Raw genomic sequence first — 25,331 nt, forward strand, 5'->3', positions numbered from 1 at the left:
TAGGGCTGGGAGACTGCAAACTACATTTCCCACACTCCTGTGCATGTGGCATCTTGTAACATTCTGCACATGGTAGACAACTGGAAGGCAGGAGGAAGGAAAATAAAAGCTTAATTTTTGTTCTGAGATCCTGTTGGCACTACTCCAATAGAAGAGAGTTAAGTGCCAGTCTATACTGGAAGCTAGCACTGTTAGCACCAGCTATGCCATGCCCCTCAGATACCATCACCAGACATCATGCCCTGTCTGATGATGCCCCCAAACATCATCAAAGCACCATGCACTGTTGACCTCAGAGGCTTCAGTACCAACTATGCAGGGACCCTCCTTCCAGCTCCCAGGCTGAAGAAATCTCAGCTCTACTCCCCTGATGTAGGGCCGCAAGCTCCTCTCTACAATTACTGTTATAACACCTGGGTGACCTCAGCCCTAAGGGTTGGAGGTGTTTCTAGCGATTACTGATACTTAGGTTATGTCAGCATCCCTTTCTTTACTTCTTTACTCTTTCATCCTTCCAACTAATGCCTGGTATGAAGTTTGTTTCATTCTATATACCTAGTTTTTGTTTTTTTGACTAGTTATTTGAACTTGTTTTGCAAGTTTTACTTATTTTTCAGCTGCTTTTCTCAAGTTGATCTGCTCCACATTTTTTTAAGTGAATGTATGCTGGTATGTCAGCTTTAAGGGAGGGCACATGCCTTTCCTTTTTTTTTTCCAGTGGGAATTATGGTTCTCATTTTCACATATACTGGAACTTGGTCAACTGATATGTACTTAATGAATGTATTTAAATACCTATATCTGAATACTAAATTTATTATTATAAGGGGAAATTATTAATTCCTCTTGTAATAACTCAATATTTTTAAACCATCTAATGTACTCAAACCATTATGATAGGAAAATTAGATTTAGGGTAACAATGATATTTTAGAAGTAGGACAAGAGATTGGAAGATACAACCTAGAAGGCAGATTGAGTAAACTGTTATTATTTCTCTAAGGAGGCCAGAAAGGATGTTTAATACTAAAATTATGAATGATTTTATGGGAATAAAATAGCTATTTTATTTTGTTTTATAATAAATAGCTATTCTAATACCCATTTTGGGATGACACATGACTATGTTTCTGCCACTGAATGCAGAATAGAGGCTGGATAACAATAGATTCTTTGCAGAGAAGATTGTTAGTAAAAATCAGTTAATAAGAAATAATAGGAATCTTATTCTTTGCATATGTACAGACACACTAGATATACACATACACACATAAATGTAGATATACTGAAAAATGTATATATATATTTCTTGTCTTCCTAGGATGAGTTATTGGAGTCCTGCCAAGGGCATGGTATGACCTACTAACCCCAATACTTTGTTTTTTTTTGCTTTTAGAACTCTACTTCCAAGAATTTATGATCTTCTTAGCTTTTTTCACTCCTAGCTCTTGTTTTCTTGTTGAAAAGCATACCCAGGGATCTTTATTCAGTTGGAGGGGCTGCTAATTGATTTTAAAAAATGCATTTTGTCCCTGGTCATTAATTGACTGATGGAACAGCTGTTGGTCTGACAAAAACCAGGCTGAAAAGCAGTTCCCACTATGGGGTGGTCTGTTGCTAAACATTATCGCTTTTGCTTGTCCTTCGCAAAAGTACACCCTACATATTCCCAGATATCGAGGGAATGTTTTATTTAAAAAGTATTTCTTTGCTGTCTTTAAAATAATGTCACCTCGAGCAGTCAAGAGGTACAGCTCAGTTAACCTTAGATGTTATATAGAGAATTTAGAGTTTGTTATCACTGAGTGGTTCTGAGTTTAAAAGCATGAGGCTATGAGGCTGATCATCAAAGAAGTAATTCTCCAGATACTTAAAGTCTTAAAGTCTAATGAGATTTCAGTGGTTAATAATGAAAATGATTTTTTGCTTTGTTTTGTTTTTGGAGCACAGAACAGTTGGACTGAGTCAATATTGCCTTTATGAATATGGTAGTATATTAAATGTATTAAACTATGCTGTGAAATAATAAACCGTACCTTTTCCTCAAAGATATTTTTAGCTAATACTATATAGTATAATTTATATTTAGTAGCATTGGCTAAAAACTCTTAGCAATTAGTATAGCACTAGATAAATAGGTAAGTGTAATACTGATTTTTGAAAGTAAAACCTCATATAAAAGTAACATGAAATTGAAGGGCTCAGTTACAAATTAAGCAAATATGTGTATTTGGGATATCATGGGAATGAACTAAAGCCAGGATCTTAGCACCCCAAAGTAAACAAATCATTATGTTTATTTTTTAGTAGCCATGCGGGTAACATGCAGAGAAATTTTTGTCTTCTGCAGTAGGAGAGAGAGTCTGCTAGCTTTTAAAAGTCAATAAAACCTCACCAGGCATTAGCCTCTTGCAAATTATTGTGACTAGTGGGGAGTGTAGGTCAATGTTAGTGTCTTAGTTGATTGTTGGTTGATTGTCAAGTCCTTTGACTTCCTGTGGTTGCTGCTGTAGAGATCCATGTTGGGGTGACCCAGACTAATCTATTTTCCTCTTTTCATTTTTCTGTTACCCATGTGAGCTGTGACTGCAGTGGGAGCAGCAGACCTGATTTCTGGTCATGACTCATGAATGTGCTCCATAGTTATGTGATATGACCTTGACAAAGATCTCTGAGCCTAAGCTTTCCTGTTTGCAAAAAAGTTCTTTTCCACTCTCTCTTTTCATGCTAAAGATTAGTAGCTGTAGTTTTTTTTGCAAAGCATGTTCTTCAAATGTGTTCTCACAGAGAAGCCCAATGTATTACTGTAATAAACACATGGAAGTGGACTTTTCTGTTGAAGGGATGGGGTGGTCTGTGTCCCTTTATCAGCCATCCTGCCTATTGTTAGTGCTTAGGGTACTTGAAGAAACCCTTGGGTGACAAGGGATACCCTTTGAAGCCCACAAGGTCAGATGACCCATATGCTGCTACTTTCCAATTATAAGATAGTTTTAACCTCCAGTTCTTTTACAATCCAGAAAACCCTATGATTCTTTTCATATTTATAGCAAAAATAATCTGTAAATATAAGCCTTAAAGTATTCAATATCAACTCACTATGAAAAATTTGCTATAAGTTTTATCTGGTGTAAAATTATTTCCAGAAATATATATGTACATCTATATCTTCAGGTATGTTTCCATAACTACAGGGGGATGGAAAGGTGATAATAAGATCATGGGAAACAGTTCAGAGTCTGATAATACAATTCAATTTGGTTCCACTGAGTGTTTATGGAGCACCTACTATGTGAAGGTCACGGTGCCAAACTGTCTCTAAGGCTCCCAAGAGTTCCAAGCATGAATGACAAACTCTTCCCTCAATTTATTCTTGAAGTCTTCCCTGTCAGAGTTTGTAACTTTTTAATACATTTGAAGTGTAAGAAATGTAAACTACCTAAGGAAAAATTGGCTTGAAGCACAAAGAATAAGTAAATCAATAAACAAATGTCACCAAATAGGTCAAACATCTTGCAGCCGTATATGGGCAGGGTGGACCACGGGTCATGCAGAACTGTCCCTGGATGGAGAGCTATTTGGTCCTTCTTGTTTATTAATGTAGATCCATCTATACTAATGGATTTAGCATGAAAGGAAGTGAGGTGGGGGTCGGGAAGTGGAAGTCCCTAGGTCTCAGACTTCCACCCTTCATTAATATTAATGCTGTCTTCAACCAGTGCATGTTGGCACGACACAGCCTGAAAGCTTAACAGAAGAGAAATAGTTTGGATGGTTCCTTCTCATATATTCATTGACATCATGCACCAAATGGTCTCATATTATGTCATGTGCCTTCACTTTTATCCAGTGAAGAGAATTTCCTTTCAGAGTTGTTCAATCATGATTTCAAGTGTTTCCCTCAAAAGTATACTTTTTAATACTTTTTTTTTGGTGATGAAAACTAAAAGTTATTTTTTCCAGCTATACTGAGATATAATTGAATATTAACATTGTGTGAGTTTAAGGTGTACATATTGATTTGATGTACTTAATACTGAAAAAAATGATTACCACCATATTGGTAGTTAACACCTGCCTTATATCACATATTTCCATTTCCTTTTTGTGATAAGAGCATTTAAGACCTACTCTCATAGCAATTTGAAATAAATAATATAGTATTAAGAGTATATGTTTTTAATTTTTAAGCGTCTTTTCACATCTATGGACCTGCAATAACCCTGAATGAAAACAACTTAGCTTGTAGGAATGAACTTATTGTGTAAATCTGCATAAAATAAGCATTTCTTTTAACTAGTACATTTTAATTTGTATTTTCTGAGTTGAGTTATGGGAGCCATAAACCCATGAGCACTGGGCAGCCCATGGACTTGAAGAAATATTCTGTTATGAATTTCTTTGTGAAACACAAGTTAAAGAAAAAAATTGTGCTGTATTTCTTCTTTGTAATGAATACATTTTGAGAGAACTCAAACTAGTCACTGATGGTGTTAGAATAATCTTAGAAATAATAAATTGAGGCCTGCAGAGGTTATACGACTTGTTAAAAAATACTCAGTGAGTAACTGGCAACATTGGTACCTTCTAAGTCCTCTGCCTCACAGTGTAGGATTGTTTATATTGTTCCAATTCCCCAGAGCCATAATCTGTGATTTAGAGACCCATTTTTTATCTTGGAAGGTGGTCAACTCCAAAACAAAACAAAAGAGGATCGAGGTTTTCACAACCATAACCTAATTTCACTGCAGTTTATTGCTGCATCTTACCCTTAATCTACCGTTCAATCTTTCTCACTCCAAAGCAAACTCCAACATAGTTGATGCCAAAGATAAAGCCAAAAAATGAAGAGAAAACACTTTCCTATAAAAAGCCCACAAAATGAATTTGAAAGAAAACTAACACATCTATTTCAGAGCTCTCTCCTTCTCTCTTCCTCAGCCACAGTTCACTTCCCTGTCTCTCACGCAATATTCAGGGCCTGAGCACCATGGCAGTAGAGGGCCGTGGCAAGAGGTGGACAGACACATGGAAGATAGACAAGTTTTCTTTCTTTTTTTAGTAGTAAGAGATTTTTAGAATTTGCAAATGCTAATCCTTGCTCAGTGGTGTCTTCATTACCTTCTTGCAGGGCTGAAGCTCTGAGGAGGGAGTGTTAATTTCTGCGATACCAGGGAGATGGCCCACCTGGGTAAGTCACAATTTGAAAGAAACTCCAGAGTGGGCTTCACTGAAAGGCCCAAGCCAGAGTGAGGCCAGAAGCTGGGCAATAAAAGCTTTAAGTCCCATTTGTATGGTCTAATATGTATATCTAAATGTTTCCCGAAAAATAAAAATGTCCCACAACAACCCTAACATTAAAGCCAACCCATTACAAAGGAAGAGCAATTATTGCTACTCTACTTATGCCATTAAAATTCACAAGCTATGCTTGCGATTACACTTTTCAACTCCTAGCAATCCTCAGAGTTAAAGAGAAAAGTTTGCTAAAAGTGACAGGTTAGAAAGAGTTGGCAGATGATTTTCAAGATTCATATTTCTTTTTACATTTAGAGGATATAAGGGAGCAAAGCCTTACAAGAGAAACGGTTTTTAATACTGAGTAGAAAAACGCAATATATACATACAAAATAGATACTTCATTTGAGTTAGTATTTACATGTTTAGTGAGCCCAAGTAATATATGATTTTCATTATTTTAGTAAAATTAAAGAATGGGCATTCAGCGATCTTTAAATTTTCATACTGCTCACGCTCGTTTAGGCATGCCAGATCACTTTGGTATAATAAATTCTGACATAAGCATTGCACGGATACTAAAAGACACTGTAATATTTTTCTCTTAAATGTGAATTGGAGAACAAATATTAATAGATAACTCCATTTTTATGTTAGTCATTATTAGAATTTACAGTGAGAAATCTGATATGCTGTTTCCTATGGCTTTAATATGTTTTTTACTATAAAATGTTTTGCTGTGTTCTGGGTGTTAATTGCATAATACGAAAAACAATTCTTGGCAGTTTTGTGAGATTTATGGTCCTGCCACTGGTGACGAGGTGTGGGAGAACTTTGGCTTTTGTGGACTCGTGGGGGAGAGAATGTGTGGAAAGTTGACGAAGCCCAATTAGAGACATGCACTGAGAAAAATTTTTAAAAATCTATTCTGCTGAGAGGCAGGCATTTTTTCTGGATGACAAATGTCTGGAGTTCTCAGTTTTACAAAAAAAAGAGAGTGCTCACCCCTGGCCTCTCTGCCTTTTGTCATGTAGGTAACCTAAGCTGTGAAAAAAAGAGACCATCTGGAACGAATGCTGTGATTTCCCAGAGACGACATTATTCTCTGCCCCTTCCTCTTCCTCTCTATTTATGGATGGCAAACTGTTCAGATGACAGATTTGGGAAAACTGTCTCAGGAGATAAATCTTCAGGCAGTTCCAGCATGTTGGTGATTTGGAGGTTTCTGTGCATTTTGTTACATGATTAAGGAGGCGGATAGGCTTTCTGGTGAATTGCCGAGACTCAAGAAGGCTCTTACCTTCCACTCAGTTTTAATTGAGGAATTGATGGAATTCTGCCACCTCAAAAGGTAAGTTAGACATAAAATGCCTTGTGATTTACATGTGAACAGTTTTTTCATTGTGTATTGACATGAATCTTATGAGCACACTACACTTCTTAGCTATTACAGTCAACTGAAGAAATCCTTTACCAGTTTTCTTTGTAAGGAAGAAAATAAGTGCATTCTTCATAATTTTCATGATATTATATACTTATACTTTATTATGATATCCTGTCACTAGAGTTGACCCCTTATATGGCATCCTGTTCCTTGTCTTAGGTGAAAGAACAAGGTGTTAATAAGGAGAAACAGAGAAAAAGTGCAGATTACATTTATCCTAGAAGAGATACACTATTTCAGCCAGCTAATGGGAGTGGAAAAACCATCTTGAGAAAGAAATCTACGAGGGAATGCTACTAATTTTAAAAGGCATCTTCTTGACAAGAACCAAATGAACACTGTCTTTAAAAATCTGATCTGATGGCAAAACAGATTTGTTAGTGTGATTATTAAAACAATTGTCACCTTCTGGTGTAAAGTGATGTCAACAGGAAACAATCAAGGGAAGTCTCTTGTTTGGGTACAGTCAAGCACTCAAAGCTACCGTGAAATAGGATTGGACGGGACCTTTCATTTCATATGAGAATTAATTCTCTAAATGCAGTGGAGAGGAGGCAGCCTATTCCCCCTCTTCCCCAGCAAGCAGCTAGAAACAAGTCTGCAGGAGGCCATAATTCTTCTCATTCATTTCTTAGTGTGTGCATGTCTATGTTACCAAGTATTCCAGCAATTAATTTATTCTTTACATGTAGTCCCATCAGGAAAAAAAAAAAACAGGGCAGAATTTCCCCAAAGGTTTTATGACTTTAGAAATCATTTTAAATTCTACATCTAAGTTGTATATGAAGGAGTGAATTAAAAGGCTCCATTTCTTTCATTGCACACAAGTTTTCCAGCTGCTTTGGCATTTTCTTTATGAGATTGCAGATCTATTCTGGGCTTACCCCAGAAAAAGTTCTCCACGTGTAATTTGTGGCAGACCTCAGTTCTGAAGCCTTTCTACTCTTCTCAACACAGTTAAGTTGATAACCATACAAGAAAGAAATATCACATATATTCAAGTATTGAATACCTGGCACTACGAGTTAGAAGTATTTTGAAAGAAATTCTATAGCATGGTATCTTGGATTTAACAACTCATTGACATTAAGTGAATTCAAAGCAGAGATACAAATATTAATTGTGTGACCTTATATGTAAAATTTGTCTTTTGCATCTCATGAAATTGTCCTTTGTATAAAATTTGTTTACATTGTCTTTAATTTTTAAAATTCTGTACATTTATCACTTGAGCTTCTATAGTTGATAAAGTAAATATGAGTTAAAAAAATCAAAGATGAGGTAATTGTTTCTTCTCCATCAGATTATCTTTCACATTATAAAATTCCTGTTTGATTTCTCAATTATTCAAAATGTCAGAATGATAGATACAAGAGACTAACCAACTAACTAGGGAAATCTCTGCCTAATAATATACAAGATAAAGATTCAGAATGATGCTTCATGATGGATTAAACTTTCCCCTGTTCTGTCTCATTAGGGTTCTCCCAATTTGACCTAATCCAAACCTATTAGTTAATATATATCTAACAGTAAAATTGCATAAATGTTCACTAGCACAATAGAAACTAAATGAGCAGTTTCAGATAATTTAATTAAGTTGTAGGTCTTCTCATATAATTCTGTAAGTATGTGAACTTTTAACTTGTGTTAACTCAATTTCCTTATGCTTTCATTTACCATTTGTTGGGGACATTACAGTGATTAGCCAAAGTCCTTCCAGCTCCTAATGTTCTCCATAAATTTTGATTTAAATTGACTGTCACTTTCTCACTATAATAAAGTAGATATCTGACATCTCAAAAAAGAGAGCTGGTCTAGCATATTATGTTGTCAAGAAAATAATATGCTATGTTATGGCAGATGATTTTCAAGATTCATATTTCTTTTTACATTTAGGGGATATAAGCAAGCAAAGCCTTATAAAAAGAAGAAGGAACTCTTCTTTTTTTTTTCCTCTATCACATAAAATCCACATAAGATACACCTTTAAAAAGACTGTTAAAGTTACACAGAATGAAGTGGGTTGAGTATTGAATATTCACAGATATGTTTATGCTGTAGAATTTCTTGTAAAGGTCTGCTTCTGTGTGCCCTTGGTATTGAAAATATGCATGATGTCATGTTCCCATCTAATCGCTGTGTATTTGGTGGCTCTTAATGTGTAGTTCCCAGGTGGTGCTGGACGTAAAGAACCTGCCTGCAGGAGACTTAAGTAGGTTCCACCCCTGGGTTGGGAAGATCCCCTGCAGGAGGGCATGGCAAACCACTCCAGAGTTCTTGCCTAGAGAACCCCATGGACAAGAGGAGCCTGGTGGCCCATGGGGTCACACAGAATCAGACACCTCTGAAGTGATTTAACACAGCACAGCACAATGTGTAGTTAATGAGTTAGTTGGTATTTGGGAGCCTGCTTCAAAGAGGTCAAAGATAAGACTCAGCCAAATAGGCTAAACCCAGATGCATCTCCTGTGTGTGTGCGTGTGCTAAGCCACTTCAGTCATGACCAACTCTTTGCGAGCCCATGGACTGTATCCCACCAGGCTCCTCTGTCCAAGGGATTCTCCAGGCAAGAATACTGGAATGGGTTGCCATTTCTTCCTCCAGGGTTCCTGACCCAGGGATTGAACCGCGGCTCTTAGGACTCCTGCATTGGCAGGTGAGATCTTTACCACCAGCACCATCTGGGAAGACTGATGCATCTCCTATACTTTCTCAACTAAAGGGGGTAAGTTGTATAATTGTGCTTCTAAATTTTTTCAACAAATACATTTGTTTTTGAATACGGTTCCCCAAAATGTGAAATTTTCTCCCCAGGAATACACAGTTACCCCAAATTCTCTTTAATGCTGATAAAATGGCACTGTCAACAATGTGTTGTTACTGCCATCACTGTCCTTGAAGAAGTCTAGAAATAGAGGCCTCAGTTTAGTGTCTGGAGTGACCTTAAAAACCCTGGAATGGTATCAAGTCTGTTCCTCAGGTTCAGTGCTGGGATTTCTGCATTTGATAGACTAGGAATCCGCAGGCAGCCAGAGCTACTTAAAAATATCACGGAGACTGCAAGATAATTGCATACAAGGGGCAAGGAATGTCAGGCCCTGTGGCTTGCAGTTTCACAGAGACCACTGTACTTACAATCTGTTTGGCATCAGTCACTGGAAATAACTGTCTTTAAAGCACTTTTTGTCCACAAAATGTAATGCTCCACTGTTGAACCTTCCTGGCACCTATTCAAGACTGGTATAAGGTTGAGTACAGTAACAGTAAGATTAGCTAATGTATATTGGGAACTTACTATATGAGAAACAATTCATAGATATGTTTTTCATCTATTTGTATGACTCTAAAGTTAGCAACTATCAGATCCCCATTTTATAAAGGGGACTCCAAGGCACAATGTGATTCATTAAATGTCCAAAGGTGGCAAACAAGGCTGCTCAATTTTTGTAGTTAATGTTCTCAACCAGTCTACTCATCTGGCCTTGTTAGACCTGACACACTAAAACGGCCTGTTTCCCCACTGGATGGCATAATAGTGAGATACCCATGCATACTGATGAATAATGACTGCTAGATTTTAAGACCTTAAGATAGATGTAACACAAGTAGTGGATAATTGTAAACAATTTGGATGATAAAAATAATCCATAAGAATAAAATAAAAGGTGTTACTAATTTACATACAGAAGTGTGTTTCTGTTAATCTTAAACTCCTAATTTCTCTCTCCTTGCCCTGCTTTCCCCTTTGGTAACTGTAAGTATACCTGTGAGTCTATTTCTGTTTTGTAGATAAGTTCATTGTATCATTTTTTTTTTTAGATTCCACATATAAGTGATATCATATGATACTTGTCTTTGACTGACTTCACTTAATATGAAATAGGTAAACAGCAAAAACCTACTGTATAGCACAGGAAATTTAATATCTTGCAATCACCTATGATGGGAAAGAATCTGAAAAATATATATGTCTATATACAGGAGGGTAACTGAACAATTTTGCTTTATACTTGAAACTAACACAATGTGATAAAAAAGGAATAATAGTAAAAAATTGCTACTAATTTTACTACCTAGTGATGATTACTTTTAAGATGTTCTTTATAGTCTTTATCGTCATTTTTCTATACCTGTTTGAAGAATAAGAATTCACTTCTATTGAGCATGTTCTTTTATAACAAATATTTGATCTAACAATTTGTCATAAACATCTTCCAGAGTCTTACAATGCATTTCTATAACATCTCTTTGAATGGGTGCATACTTGAATATTTTGAGAGAAATTCTGAGAGAAGTCAAGGTACAACATTTCACAGTACCCAGGTTTCTATCTGAATTTCACATCTTATCTCAGGTGGAATGACTGCCACAGATTTCTTTCTAGAGGGTTTTAAAGTGGGGGTTATGCAAAGGTGAAAGGTCATCAGGGTTATATATAATAACAAGAACATGGGTGGCACATGCACACATGGAGACTCAGTCTTTATGCTGCCTTTTTCTCTTCAGTATTTTGCATGGTAAAGACAAGCAAATATACATACAACAGTTTCGTAAATAGGTGCCCCCAGGTAAAGGGGTAAAATAGTTGGCTAACAGTGAGGTTACTGTGAAGCCTTAGGAGCAAGGGGTAAAGGATTCCTGACCTTTAGTGGAGAGTCTTGGTCACTCAAGTTTCTTTTGCGTTCCTCCCTGCCTTGCCCGAGGGTAAAATGTGAAGTGACATCTTTACCGAGGTCTCCCTGGTCAGATGCAATCAGATTGACTGACAGCTTTCAGAGAACTAAACACAATTCTACCTGGGCCGCCCACGATGGCCAGAGAAATGACTGATGAAGAGTCACTCTGAGCTGGGACTGGACGACACTTTCAACATCTCATTTAAAACTTCAGTGAGTGAAGGTGGTTTTTGAATTATGCATTAAGTTCAGCTTCCGAGTATTTCAGCTAAATATCTCCGAAACATCAACATCCACAAATCATGGCTCTTGTTCACTTATTTGCCAAGTCTGGTTGTCATTTCCTATTATGTTTTATTCTGGACCAATGTGTGCTGGTGCCCAATATTGAACTATCATTATTAAACCACCCTCCACCTCCTTAGTCTTCCCTCTCTGTCTTGAGCTGTGAAGGCTGCCAAGATTGCCAATTTTCCTCAAAGTCCACAAACTCTGTCTGCAATTTTGATGAAAGCACAAATTGGCACCCATTTTCCAGTGGAGAACACTTAACTCTGTCACCCTTTCTCCAGGATCAAAGCCTCAGTTATACTCTCACTAATGATCAGTAATGGAAGCTGTGGTCCTCATGGCAATCTTCAGAGTCATCAGGAGCAGCATTCAAAACGCTCCCTCGGGATGCTGCTCCTGGTGCCAAGAGTTGGACTTGGTGTCTGAATTTCTTTTTAAACCCTGCCCTTCCTCCCATACAATTTTCCCATTCCTACCCACTCCCATCCTTTCTTTCATTCATTTATACAACAAATACTATCAACTGAGAATTGGAAGGACTGATGCTGAAGCTGAAACTCCAATACGTTGGCCACCTGATGTGAAGAGCTGACTCATTTGAAAAGACCTTGATGCTGGGAAAGATTGAGGGTGGGAGGAGAAAGGGACAACAGAAAATGAGATGGTTGGATGGCATCACCGACTCAATGGACATGAGTTTGGGTAAACTCCAGGAGTTGGCGATGGACAGGGAGGCCTGGCATGCTGCGGTTCATGGGGTCGCAAAGAGTCAGACACGAGTGAGCGACTGAACTGAGCCCTCTTAAAGCTGCCTCCTGAATACCAACAGAATCTAATTCTCTCTCTCCATGTCTACTGCTACCTACCCCCTGGGTGAGGGTGCGCTCACTTATGATTTGATTTCTGCAATAGCATAGCCACCGGCCTCCTCCCCTTGACATGATTCCTCCCCAAATCAGGTATTTGCTGTAATCAAAGTGATCTTTTTAAAAAGTGTTGGTGTAGTCAGGGAAGAAGTTTATGTGACCTATAAGTAGGCTATCCATACAATCTGGTTTTCTGGAACCGCCAGTTTCTGCTGTTGTAATGATTAGTAATGCTCCTGTCACTCTCAAGAGTGTTCCGTTCTAAAGAAAAAAAAAAACTTACATGGTGATATTACCTTTTCTCAACCGGCCCCATCTACTCTGTAGCTGGATCTTTCCTGTCGTTGCAGTTCCTGGGATGTGTCATGTTCTCTCCCACCTAGGATCTTTGTTTATACTTTTCCTCTTTCCCAGATATCCTTTTTTTAAAATCCCCTTTTCCTTCTGTCTAATTTCTATTCATTCTGCGGATCCCACTAGAAAAGAAGTTGTGTGAAGGCAGGATTTCTGTCTGTTTAGATCGTGGCTACATTCCAAGCTCAGAATTGTGTCTGACACATAATAGGCACAGAATAAATATTGGCTGAATAAGTGAATCTTTTTTTAAACCATTAAATAAATTAAGTATAGTGATGCACTATACTATATAGTTATAGGTGTACAACATAGCGATTCACAATCACTATAAACATTATATCCATTTATAGTTATTATAAAATACTGACTATATACCCTGTATTGTAAAATATATCTTTGTAGCTTATTTTATACATAATAGTTTGAATAAGTGAACTTTCACTCAAAAATTACTTCCTCAGGGAAGATGTCCCTGTCCTTCCCCCTCTCACTTTTCTCCAGGATTTGTTCTTTATGAAATGTTGGTATAAAACCATGAATCTCTTTCAGAGCATTTATCTCAATTTCAGATCATACAATCATTGGTTCAATAGACTTTGTCTTCAGTGGGAGCAAGAACCCTTTCCATTCTGTTTATTTCTAAGTCTGTATCACATACCATACTGATCTAAAATAGGCATTGATTAAGTGTATAATGCCAATAACAACATGTTAGGCATTTTAGCAATTCTAGAGAAAAATTAGGTATGCCTTATTCTCTAGAAGCTTGTGCTGTATCAGAAGGAAAGAAAAGGCCAGAATATACAAGCAGGTGGCAGTACAAGATGATGGATTGACTCAGAGTTTGAGAACAAAGAAGCCTAGAAATTATATAGATCAAGCCTAACTCAGCATAGCCGCATTAAGTGACTCTCACACAGTGATGGTGACAGTCCCATGAGGCGTCTGGATAACAGGCACTTACAGAAGTTCAGAGGTGAAAGAGACTGCTGTGTCCTTGAGTGCCAAGGAGAGATGATGCAAGAAGTAAACTGGAATTGAGTTTTGAAGAATTCGTTCTCTAACAAATATTTGTTAACTATTTATTATAAAATAACAAGAATAGGGCAGTCTTTGCTCACGCAGATTGAGGGTTGGCAAGCTATAACCCTTGGGCCAAAGTTGGCATGTGGTTTTGAAAATAAAGCTTTGTGGGAACATAGTCACCTCCGTTTATTTACATTTTGTTTATAGCTTTTTTTTTTACTACACCAGCACAGCTGAGTAGTTACAACAGAGATCATATGCAAAGTATTTATTACTTGGCCTCCTAGAGAAAAGGTTTGCTAACCGTTGAGTTAAACTCTCAGGCTTGAGTGGGGGAGGCAGCCATAAAACACCCAAATTCTACAATATATGGGCTTAGAAAAGACATGTTGGAAACTTCATGGAAGAGTTGAGAAAGAGGAAGTGCTCAATTAGTCAGGAAAGGGAGCCCAGAAGAAAGGACATATGAGCGATGCCTTGAAGGACCAGATGACCAGGAAGAATCTGATCATAGAGAAATATAAAAAGGAAAAAGAGGATACATAAAAAACTAAGGTAAGAATTCAGGAATGTGCAAATCTTATTTGGGGGAAAATATACAGAACTTCTGGGGGCTTCCCAGGTGGTGCTGGTGGTAAAGAGCCCACTTCCCAGCGCAGGAGTCTTAAGAGATCATGTTTGATCCCTGAGTCGGGAAGATCCCCTGGAGAGGAGCATGGCAACCCGCTCCAGTATTCTTGCCTGGAGAATCCCATGGTCAGAGGAGCCTGGTGGGCCACAGTCTATAAAGTCACAAAGAATCAGTCACAACTAAAGTGACTTAGCTCTCAAGCAGACAGAACTTCCAGCTGGAATCACAGATTCCCACTGAGGAGCACAGGGTGAAAACGATTGAACGAGGCCATGGAACTATACAGAGAGCCTTGAACATACGGCTGAGACATTCAGAATTCACCATGGAGGCTATGGGAAGACTTGGAAGGCTCTTGTACAAGAGAAAAACCATGAAAAAGGGCATTGATATGTAGACGCTGAGCCTGATGACTTGGAACCACAGAGAATCTGGGGAACAACTAAGGCAGTCTATCGAGGAGAGTAGAAGAAACTGGAGATTTGAGAGAAAATTTAGCCCACAGAAAAGTGTTTCTTTGTCCACGTGGTATTTGAACATCTCAAAAAATTAGCTGTTCACATATATGAAAGGATATTTTGCATAAGAATCTAGATCGCTTTGGTTTCTTTAAAAATCAGAGTGTCTGGCTATCCTGGGCTTGCATTCTTACTTGCCAGTAGTGGATTGGGGCTGAGCTCTGTTGTGTGGCCTTGGTTGGGATAGGCAGAATTTAATCACGCAACATAACCTTAGTGTCCATGGGAATTTGTGGCCTATGATGCCATCCTCTGGACTTAAAGTTTGAAAGAGTCTTTAATTGGGATGGAACCAATACAATCACCTTTCTTCTCCTGCCCTGAACCTATATCTACTGATTGTTCTTTCTGAAGCTTTCTGGAGATCCACCTGTTTCCTTTTTGAACACTGGAGATTGTGTGTGTGTCTGTGTGCTTTATATACTTAATTAGAGTATTATAGATATCATAGGTAAACCTCTGCTTTGGGGTTAGGACCTCTGATTAAATTCCATCGTGGCATGTTTTTCTCTTTTCTCCCTCAATAACTTCTCAGAGCCCACGTCTTACCTGCAAAGCAAACATCCTGACACCCCCTAGTCCCATTTCCTAATATTATAGTTTCCATCTATTCCTTCTTACTTCAAGAACCACAACAGCTTTGGTTGGGGCTTTTCACTAGAGTTTTATTTTTAATTTTTCTTCAAACCAAAGCTGTTTCTCCCAAGAAGGGTTTTTTTTTTTTTTAAAAAAAGGGTAGCTTGTGTTACAGTCCCAAGAGGGTTCTTTAAAATCCTTCATACAATGCTTTTCTAGTTTTGCCTAGATGTTAAAAATAGGCTACAATGCATTTCAATGTAACTCCTGATGATATGTGATTCCAAGAGAGAGAAATGCTATATATGGCAGTTAATCTGTTAGCTCTCCTGCTGAGCTGGGGTGCCTCCCGATTACCCCTCCCTGGGACTCTGAACACAGTGTTGATGCCCTGCTCCATATGTAGGGAGCAGACCCATCCGGGATTCTGCTGAGCAAGTGTTGTCGATACACGTCCATGTCTACAGCCTGGTTTTGATCTGGTTACATGTGTTTTATGTTTTGAGAAAAATGATTTGGTCCTTGAAAAGCAGTTTAGGCCAGAAATCTGTGTCAAAATCAGGCTGTAACAGCTGGGATCCTGCCAGAAGTCTTAATAACTAATTTTTTAGTATTTTCTAAGAAATGCATATGATAGCATGTCTATGCTATTAAATACCAGAAATGTAAGGCAAGGTCTTATCCTAGTTGGAAAAGGCCAGCCACAAACCTAATTCCAGACCTTCACTTCCCCTCTGCCTAAGGAAAGAGGTTAGAATAGATGATCCTTAGGCTCTTCTGTGCTGACCTGTGTGTTAAGAGATGGCTGGTGCAGCTGTGCTTGCCCATCAGGAAGCTAGGTTTTCATGATGCTTGAGCCAAATTGCATGGACCAAGAAGGTGCTGAAAGCCCAATTTCTCCCTGGGGTAAGGACTGAGAAGGGGCAAGACTGAGTGCTTATACAGAAAGCCTGTGTGATGAAGGGGAAAAGTGTGGACTTTGACTTCAGACAGACTAAGATCCCCATTTGAGTTCTTCAACCTCATATTATTTACTCAGTTCCTCTGCCTTTAGGTTTCCTCTTCTACTAAAGAGGCTGGTACCTATTTTATTTGTTTGCTTGAGCTTCCCAAACCAAAGTCACAGATTGGGAGAGCTTAACTCCCTGATGTTCAAGCTGGTTTTAGAAAAGGCAGAGGAACCAGAGATCAAATTGCCAACATCCGCTGGATCATGGAAAAAGCAAGAGAGTTCCAGAAAAAACATCTATTTCTGCTTTATTGATTATGCCAAAGCCTTTGACTGTGTAGATCACAATAAACTGTGGAAAATTCTGAAAGAGATGGGAATCCCAGACTACCTAACCTGCCTCTTGAGAAATCTGTATGCAGGTCAGGAAGCAACAGTTAGAACTGGACGTGGAACAACACACTGGTTCCAAATAGGAAAAGGAGTACGTCAAGGCTGTATACTGTCACCCTGCTTATTTATCTTATATGCAGAGTACATCATGAGAAATGCTGGACTGGAAGAAACACAAGCTGGAATCAAGATTGCTGGGAGAAGTATCAATAACCTCAGATATGCAGATGACACCACCCTTATGGCAGAAAGTGAAGAGGAGCTAAAAAGCCTCTTGATGAAAGTGAAAGAAGAGAGCGAAAAAGTTGCCTTAAAGCTCAACATTCAGAAAACGAAGATCATGGCATCCGGTCCCATCACTTCATGGGAAATAGATGGGGAAACAGTGGAAACAGTGTCAGACTTTATTTATGGGGGCTCCAAAATCAGTGCAGATGGTGACTGCAGCCATGAAATTAAAAGATGCTTACTCCTTGGAAGAAAAGTTATGACCAACCTAGATAGCATATTGAAAACCAGAGACATGACTTTGCCAACTAAGGTCTGTCTAGTCAAGGCTACGGTTTTTCCTGTGGTCATGTATGGATGTGAGAGTTGGACTGTGAAGAAGGCTGAGCACCGAAGAATCGATGCTTTTGAACTGTGGTGTTGGAGAAGACTCTTGAGAGTCCCCTAGACTGCAAGGAGATCCAACCAGTCCATTCTGAAGGAGATCAACCCTGGGATTTCTTTGGAAGGAATGATGCTAAAGCTGAAACTCCAGTACTTTGGCCACCTCATGCGAAGAGCTGACTCATTGGAAAAGACTCTGATGCTGGGAGGGATTGGGGGCAGGAGAAGAAGGGGATGACCAAGGATGAGATGGCTGGATGGCATCACTGACTCGATGGACATGAGTCTGAGTGAACTCCAGGAGATGGTGATGGACAGGGAGGCCTGGCGTGCTGCGATTCATGGGGTTGTAAAGAGTTGGACACGACTGAGCGACTGAACTGAACTGAACACACAGGAGTTTATATTCTGATGGTCCTGAAGGCTGGAAGTGCAAGATCAAGGTACCATCAGGCTTGGATTCTGGTGAGGCCTTCCTATCTGGCTTGGAGATGACCACTTTCCCAATGTGTCCCTCATGTGAACTTTCCTCTGGTGTCTCTTCTTCTTCTTATAAGGACATCAGCATTACGGGGTTAGGGCCCCACACTTATGACTTCATTTAAAGTTAATGACCTGTATAAAACTCTCAGCTTTAAATGTAGTCACACTGGGGATTTTGGCTTCAACATATGAATTTTGGAGAGCACAATTCAGTCTGTAACATCTCCCTTAAAGGGCTGTTGTGAAGAAGAAACAGAATGAAATGAAATGACAAAGCAAAACACTGACAAAAAGCTTGAGGCCCACTTCAGAGCCTCATCTGGATCCACATTTGCAACCCAAAGAATGGATTTCCTTAAGAAAGACTCCTTACTTGTCATATAGTCCCTTAAGGAAACAATTATGCAGCAATTGATAAATATGACTTTTGCTCTGTAAAAGACTTGATTGTGCCTACAGTAGTGTGTATATTTCTTTAAATATTGTTTCAAATCATTATTTACTTCTTTATTATCAATAAGTAGAAATTTATTTGGATTCTAGACTTCCTTTGTTTTTCTAGGTCAAGCAAAATTGATTGGGTGGAAGTGAAATGGAGCAGGACCCTATGGTCCTTCCCGCCATGTCCTCCACTTGCCTTTTGTCTGTAGAAAACCTACAGCCAAAGATTAAGTTTAATCAGAGAAGTGAGAAAATGCAGAAGTAAGGCAAATAGTCAAACAGAGAAAAATAATAATAGTTTAGTTATAAGGTAAAATTGAGGACTTCTAGTTCCTTCTCAAGGGCTATAGAAAGTATTCTGAGCCGTATCCTGCGAACTATCTTGTGGATACTGAAACCCCTACTGGGTGGAGAATGTGATGACCACAGGCTGTAGCCACGACATAAGCCATCACAATTCTAAGAGCTGGCCCCAGAGAAATGGGAACAAATGGATCCGTTTTGGAACTGAAGATTAACTGCACTTAATACAATCAAGATGACACTGTCAGGCGAAAAATGACCAATTTTAAGATGACTGTCATAGTTGACAGTGCTGTTTCTGCATGGAGCCCCCTCCCTCCGCCTGTGTAGCCCTAAAACTTACCTTTAAAAGTGTCTGCCTCTTGCTTGTCAGAGGGGAGTTGGCCTCTGGACACTAGTCTGTCCCCTGACCCCGGCTGTCAGCCTCCAAAATAAAGCAAACTTTCCTTTCCACTAACCTGGTCTCTGAAGCCCTGGCTTTCTAGTGGTGAGCAGCTGGGTCCCACATGGGGTAACAGAGGATGCTGCACAGTGGTGCCCCTTCTTGATGGGCTGCATCTGCTCTATAGCTCATGCGCCACAGGCAGGTCCCCACCCATAACTGTGCACAGCATTGCAAAGTGCAGAGCTCATCTGAGGCCTAGTAACTGATTTGATGAGCAATGTCTGTGCTATTGTATTCTGGGAGAAATATTAGCAATATAGGTGTATACACACCCACCCCCCCCCCCCAACACACACACACACATACATCCTAGAGGAGGGCACGGCAACCCACTCCAGTATTCTTGCCTGGAGAATCCCCAGTGGTTGAGAGTCAGACACAACAGAGCAACTAAGCACATATATACATACATATATTGCAATATATTAAAATTGCATACATATATTTCTATTATATATGTATATAAATATACTGCATATCAGCATATATCTATGGCTACATCTACATTGATACTAACACCCATACCTCTATCTATTTAAAGAGAAACAGACAGAAAGACTGAAAGAGACAGAGACTGAGAGACGGAGGCAGACTGAAATCTGTTGAAAATACATAAAATACCCCAAGGAAATATCTTCACAGAAAGAAGACAGGACAACTGGGTGGCCAGAAAAGTCCTTGGGTTGTATACAGATAATCAGACATTGATAACATTATCTATCATTTTCGCTAAAATCGGTTACCAATGAGTAAGAAAACATTCCTATGATTTGACACTGGCTCAAATATTAGTATTCCTTTGGCTTCTAATTAATTATGATTTTTTAATTATAAAAACTTAAGGTTTTCGTAGCTATGAAACATTTGAAAAGGGCTGAAATATGACACTTCTCTAAAAAAGAGAAGTGATTAAGAAGAAACATCAGGGGTGTTCACTATTTAAGTCTTGAATAACAGGAATGGACAGATCAAAGATCTAGGCACACTCTTGACTGAAATCTATACACACGATTAGGCAGGACTCAGGATTTCCCTGGTGGCTCAGCTGATAAAAAAAATTCTTCCTGCAGTGTGGGAGACCTGAGTTCAATCTCTGGGTTGGGAAGATCCTCTGGAAAAGGGAATGGCTACCCACTCCAGTATTCTGGCCTGGAGAATCCCATGGACTGTATAGTCCACGGGGTTGCAAAGAGTCGGACACCACTGAGCGACTTTCACACTTTCAGGCAGTAGCTAAGCAGTGAGCGAGTGAAATTCGCTCAGTCATGTCCAACTCTGGACCACATGGACTATACAGTCCATGGAATTCTCTAGGTCAGAATACTGGAGTAGGTAGCCTTTCCCTTCTCTAAGGGATATTCCCAACCCAGGGATCAAACTCAGGTTTCCTGCATAGCAGGCAGATTCTTTACCAGCTGAGCCACAAGGGAAGCCTGTAGCTAGGTAGGTATTAGACAAAATACAATTAATTGTTCACCTTCGGAGATGCCTGGAGCTTTTCCTGAAATGATTGAAAATCACCAATGTTCAGAGTAGACTGGTTAGTGCCAATCAATGTCTCTGGCACTGGGTAAAAGAAGAACATGTTTTGAGGGTAAAACAGCCACGTACATTAAAATATTGAGACTCTTCAAATAGAATACTCTTCCTGAATTTATATTTCTACAGGTTTTTTATTCTCTTGGGAGAAAGGAATCAATGCTTTTCCCAGTTGATGTGTCAGTAGTAGACTTTGAAAGTGGGTCCTGAGGATTCTGGTTTCACCATCAAGGGGAAATTAGAGCATGGATTGGAATGAAAGGGAAAGGAGGTCTGAGGTTCAAATTCTTGGAAGAATCAGAGAGCAAACCATTCTAGCAGAACCAAGGGTTACGTGATTGTCTCAAAGGAAACCAAAGCAGTTTGGGGAGGTGCTGAATAGAAACAGTGGAAGGGTACCCTCCAGTCATAGAAAGGGAGCTTATTGTGGAAGTGTATTCTCAGTTCATGACTACAGTTGATCTTTTGGAGAGAACCTTCCACAATTATTGGAATCAGGAGAAATAAGTACCATCTCTCCTGGTAGCTCAGCTAATAAAGAATCCGACTGCAATGCAAAATACCTAAGTTCAATCCCTGGGTCAGCAAGATCCCCTGGAGAGGGGATAGGTCACTCACTCTAGTATTCTTAGGCTTCCCTCATGGCTCAGATGGTAAAGAATCCACTTGCAATGCCAGAGACATGGGTTTGATCCCTGGATTGGGAAGATCCCCTCAAGAAGGGAATGGCTACCTACTCCAGTATTCTGGCCTGGAGAATCCATGGACTGTATAGTCCATGGGGTTGCAAAGAGTTGGACAAGACTGAGAGACTTTCACTTTCACTCAGAAGTAACTGAATACCAACTGTACTTTATTAATCTTGATTCTTCTCCATCCTTGGGTCTTAGATTTTTGTATGACTGACATCTTTCACTGCTTTAAAGTATTTTCCTCATTCTGTATTTTTAGCCTGTATATGTATATTCTTGATCTTCAATTCAATTCCTTCTGTTTTGTAAGGCATTATCTGAGACTGCAGAGCTCTGCAGAAACAAATAGGATGTTGTTTATGCAAAAAGCATTTAGAGTCAAGGGAGGAATGGCTATGAGCATAAGTAATAACAGTAGATTTTCCCTGCCCACAGCTGCAGCCTGCACTCGGCAGCACCTTCATACAGAATGCCTTGCAGTCCACGATATATTGGCCATGTCATGCTTCTGTATCTCCACACAGTCTGAAACCTCTGTGTGGAAACACTCCTGGGTTCTTCCTTGTCTTAATAAACTCTTACTTAACACTCACTTCAAATATAACCTCTGGGAACCCTTCACTGATATCCTAGTTGGATGTCAGTGATCTCAACTCTCATTCTGTATTATTATAATGCCTTGCATTCCAATGGTCAGTTTAACTGGCTGTCTTCATCATAAAGAAGGGGCAGAAACTTGGTCTTTATCTGTAGTCCTAGTGTCTACAGACACTAGACCCTCTCAAGGCCTTTCCAGTTGGGAGGTCTTTCAAGTTTTCTGAGCAGAGGAGGGCTATCATGACCTGAGTCTCTGATCTTGTAAGTGTCAATGTCATGTGTGTGTGTGTCTGTGTGTGTTTGCTGTTTACATGCATGACATATGTATTTCCCTGAGGATGTCCCAGGTTTGGGAAATAGGAAAAAAATAATTAACATCTACCTGGTGTATAAGATACCTGGAAAATCTTGAATATAAAGTTTACACACTGGACTAAGTCTGGTAAAAGGACAAATAAACAAATACAAGGTGAATATTTAAGTTCAGAGCCCCAAAAGGAGGCATCAGTGATATAAGACAGAAGGGAGCTGGGAGGAATTCCTGGAGCTTTGGTTTAATCAGGCCTTTCCTGAGTCTCCTCCAATTATAATGAGCAAGCAAAAGGCCTGAGAAAGAATGTACTGAAAATGGCTGAATTCATTTTATGATGTTATGATACAAAGCAGTGTAATATAATATCAAAATCCTGTACAATGGGATGCTGGTATTTCAATGTCATAAATGAAATTGGAATATTCGGCTCCCTGTGAAACAAATTATAGTTCTGTGGCCTCATTTATTATTCTTTTTTTTCAGAGTTACCTCTACAAAGTCTTTAAATCCATTTTTTACTTTGCTGCCTATTACTGGGTCTCTTACTGACATGAAACTTCATCTTTTCTTCATCACCTTTAACCTCACTCTCAAAGCACTTTTGTTTCTTCCTCTTGCACTGAATTACAAGTTTAGAAGATTTTCTAATTCTGTATTTTGTTTTATTTTGTCTTGCTTTTTTCCTCTCATAGTCTACTAATCTTTAAATCCATTTTCCATGAGGAGGTTGTATAAAAATTTATTTCGGTATACTGGAAAAGGTTTATTTTTAATATTTGTGCTCATAGATAATGCATATCATGAAGGTTTAATGTAAATCACAAATATATTTTTTCATCTTTAACTACCAAAGTTCTTCATGTTTATAGATCATTAGTCAAATGTTTTGCAGGATTCATTAAAACACACCACAAGCAATGAGTTTTTATTTATACCACCACTGTGCATGTGTGTAGGTAGGAAAGACCTAGTACCAAAATATTTTAGGAAAACTTAGAATAAAAAGAAAAGTAAGGTTCATAGGCCTATTCAAAAGTTAATTAAGTATTCATTTGAGAATATAATATTTGAAGCTTTTTTTATCAAGTACAGAAATACATTACATTTCTGTTTTTTTTTCCCATTTATCAGTTGCATTTAGACAGTTTAATTGCTAAAATGAAAAATTTCTTTAATTCTCATTCTAGGGACCAAAAGGTGTTTATTGTATGGTATAAGCAATCTAGGTTTAAAAAAAGTGTGGATGGTAATGAAACTCCACATAGAGGTAGTGTTTCTTTTTTAATTTTTAAAGATAAATATTCTTTACTCTCATTATTTTCAAGAATGAGAAGCTTTTACCAGGTTGCACTGTCTTTCTCAACTCTACTTTTCAGACCTTTACAAGTGGGTAAAAACAAATACGGACGTCTCTGCCCAGCTGGTTCTCACAGCAAGTCCTTTAGAAACGTGTTCCTGTTCTACTGCACAGAGTGTGGTGGAGAGAACAGAGGCTCGTGTGAGACAGAGGTCCCTTTATAACCCCACTCATCTACCCACTGACTACAGAGGCACGGGGACTATCTGAGCCTTAGTGTTCACGTAAAGTGGGGGTGATGGCACTGCTAATCTCAAGGACTTGTCTCGGGAACGATGTACTCAGCATGGTGTCACACAGAAGGTGTCCCAGAAACTTCTGGCTCCCTTCCCCGGCAGAGAGTGCAAGTTCACTAATGCCATGGAGAAGACCCTGGGAGTCCCTTGGACTACAAGGAGGGCAAACCAGTCGGTCCTAAAGGAAATCAATCCTGAACATTCATAGGAATATGAAGCTGAAGCTGAAGCCGAAGCTGAAGTTGAAGCTGAAGCTGTAATACTTTGGCTACCTAAACAAAGAGCCAACTTATTGGAAAAGACCCTGATGCTGGGAAAGCCTGAGGGCAGGAAGAGAAGGGGGTGACAGAGGATGAGATGGTTGGATGGCATCACCAACTCAATGGACATGAGTTTGAGCAAGATATGGGAGACAGCGAAGGGTAGGGCAGCCTGGAGTGCTGCAGTCCCTGGGGTTGCAAAGAGTCAGACACAACCGAGTGACTGAACAACAGCAAGTGCCATGTATACAATGATGGCTAAAATCATGGTAAAATTAACCCTAAAAGCAGTCCTAGATAGAGAAATCAGACTGTCAGCTAATGGAAGCACAAACTTTTAAAACATAATTAAAACATGTTTGAAAGTAAGTAGATTAAACTTGTCCTATACTGCAGAGACCAGCCACAGTGGGTCCCTTAGCAAAGTGAGGGAATCTCACTCCATTGGCAGGGCCTTGGAGAAATCACCAGGATTCCAAAACGGAGCTGGCTCCATCTCAGGAGGAGTTTCTCCAGGTAACTCAGAGCTCTTAAAAGCCCACCAGGGGTTTCCTCTATCCTCTGCAACTCCTGGGATTGAATATAGACAGGAGGATTCTTTTTTAATTATTGCTTTGGGTTGTATCTTCTAAAACTTTGGTCAAGTGCATTGTAAGTCAGTGATACAGCCATTATAGCTTTTATTTCAGCCTCACACTCACACTAAATCCATGCAATCATGTCATTGTAGCCTTTATTAGGAGGGGAAGGAGGAGGACTCATTTGTGGCCATGAATCAGCTGCTGAAGTCCAAGCCAGCCAGCATCATCTGGCCCTTTAATGAACACTCCATTCATCTAAGACAGTTCTCTGCAACAGATGTCATATCTAGTTTCTGCAGTTGTATTTCAGCATCACTCAGGAATGAACAGATAAGGTAATATCTCTGAAAGCTCCTAGATGGAAGGCTGCCAGACACTCATCCCTGGACTCTTACTCTCCCTTCAGGTCTGAAGGGCTGCAGATGTGAAGGGGGGATGGCCGTCAGAGGAAGAAAGACAGAAAGAACCCTTGCATGGATTGGAGATAAGGAGGCTCCCAGGGGA

This window comes from Capricornis sumatraensis, chromosome 4 (genome assembly GCF_032405125.1).
Source record: "Capricornis sumatraensis isolate serow.1 chromosome 4, serow.2, whole genome shotgun sequence".
Taxonomy (NCBI): Eukaryota; Metazoa; Chordata; class Mammalia; order Artiodactyla; family Bovidae; genus Capricornis; species Capricornis sumatraensis.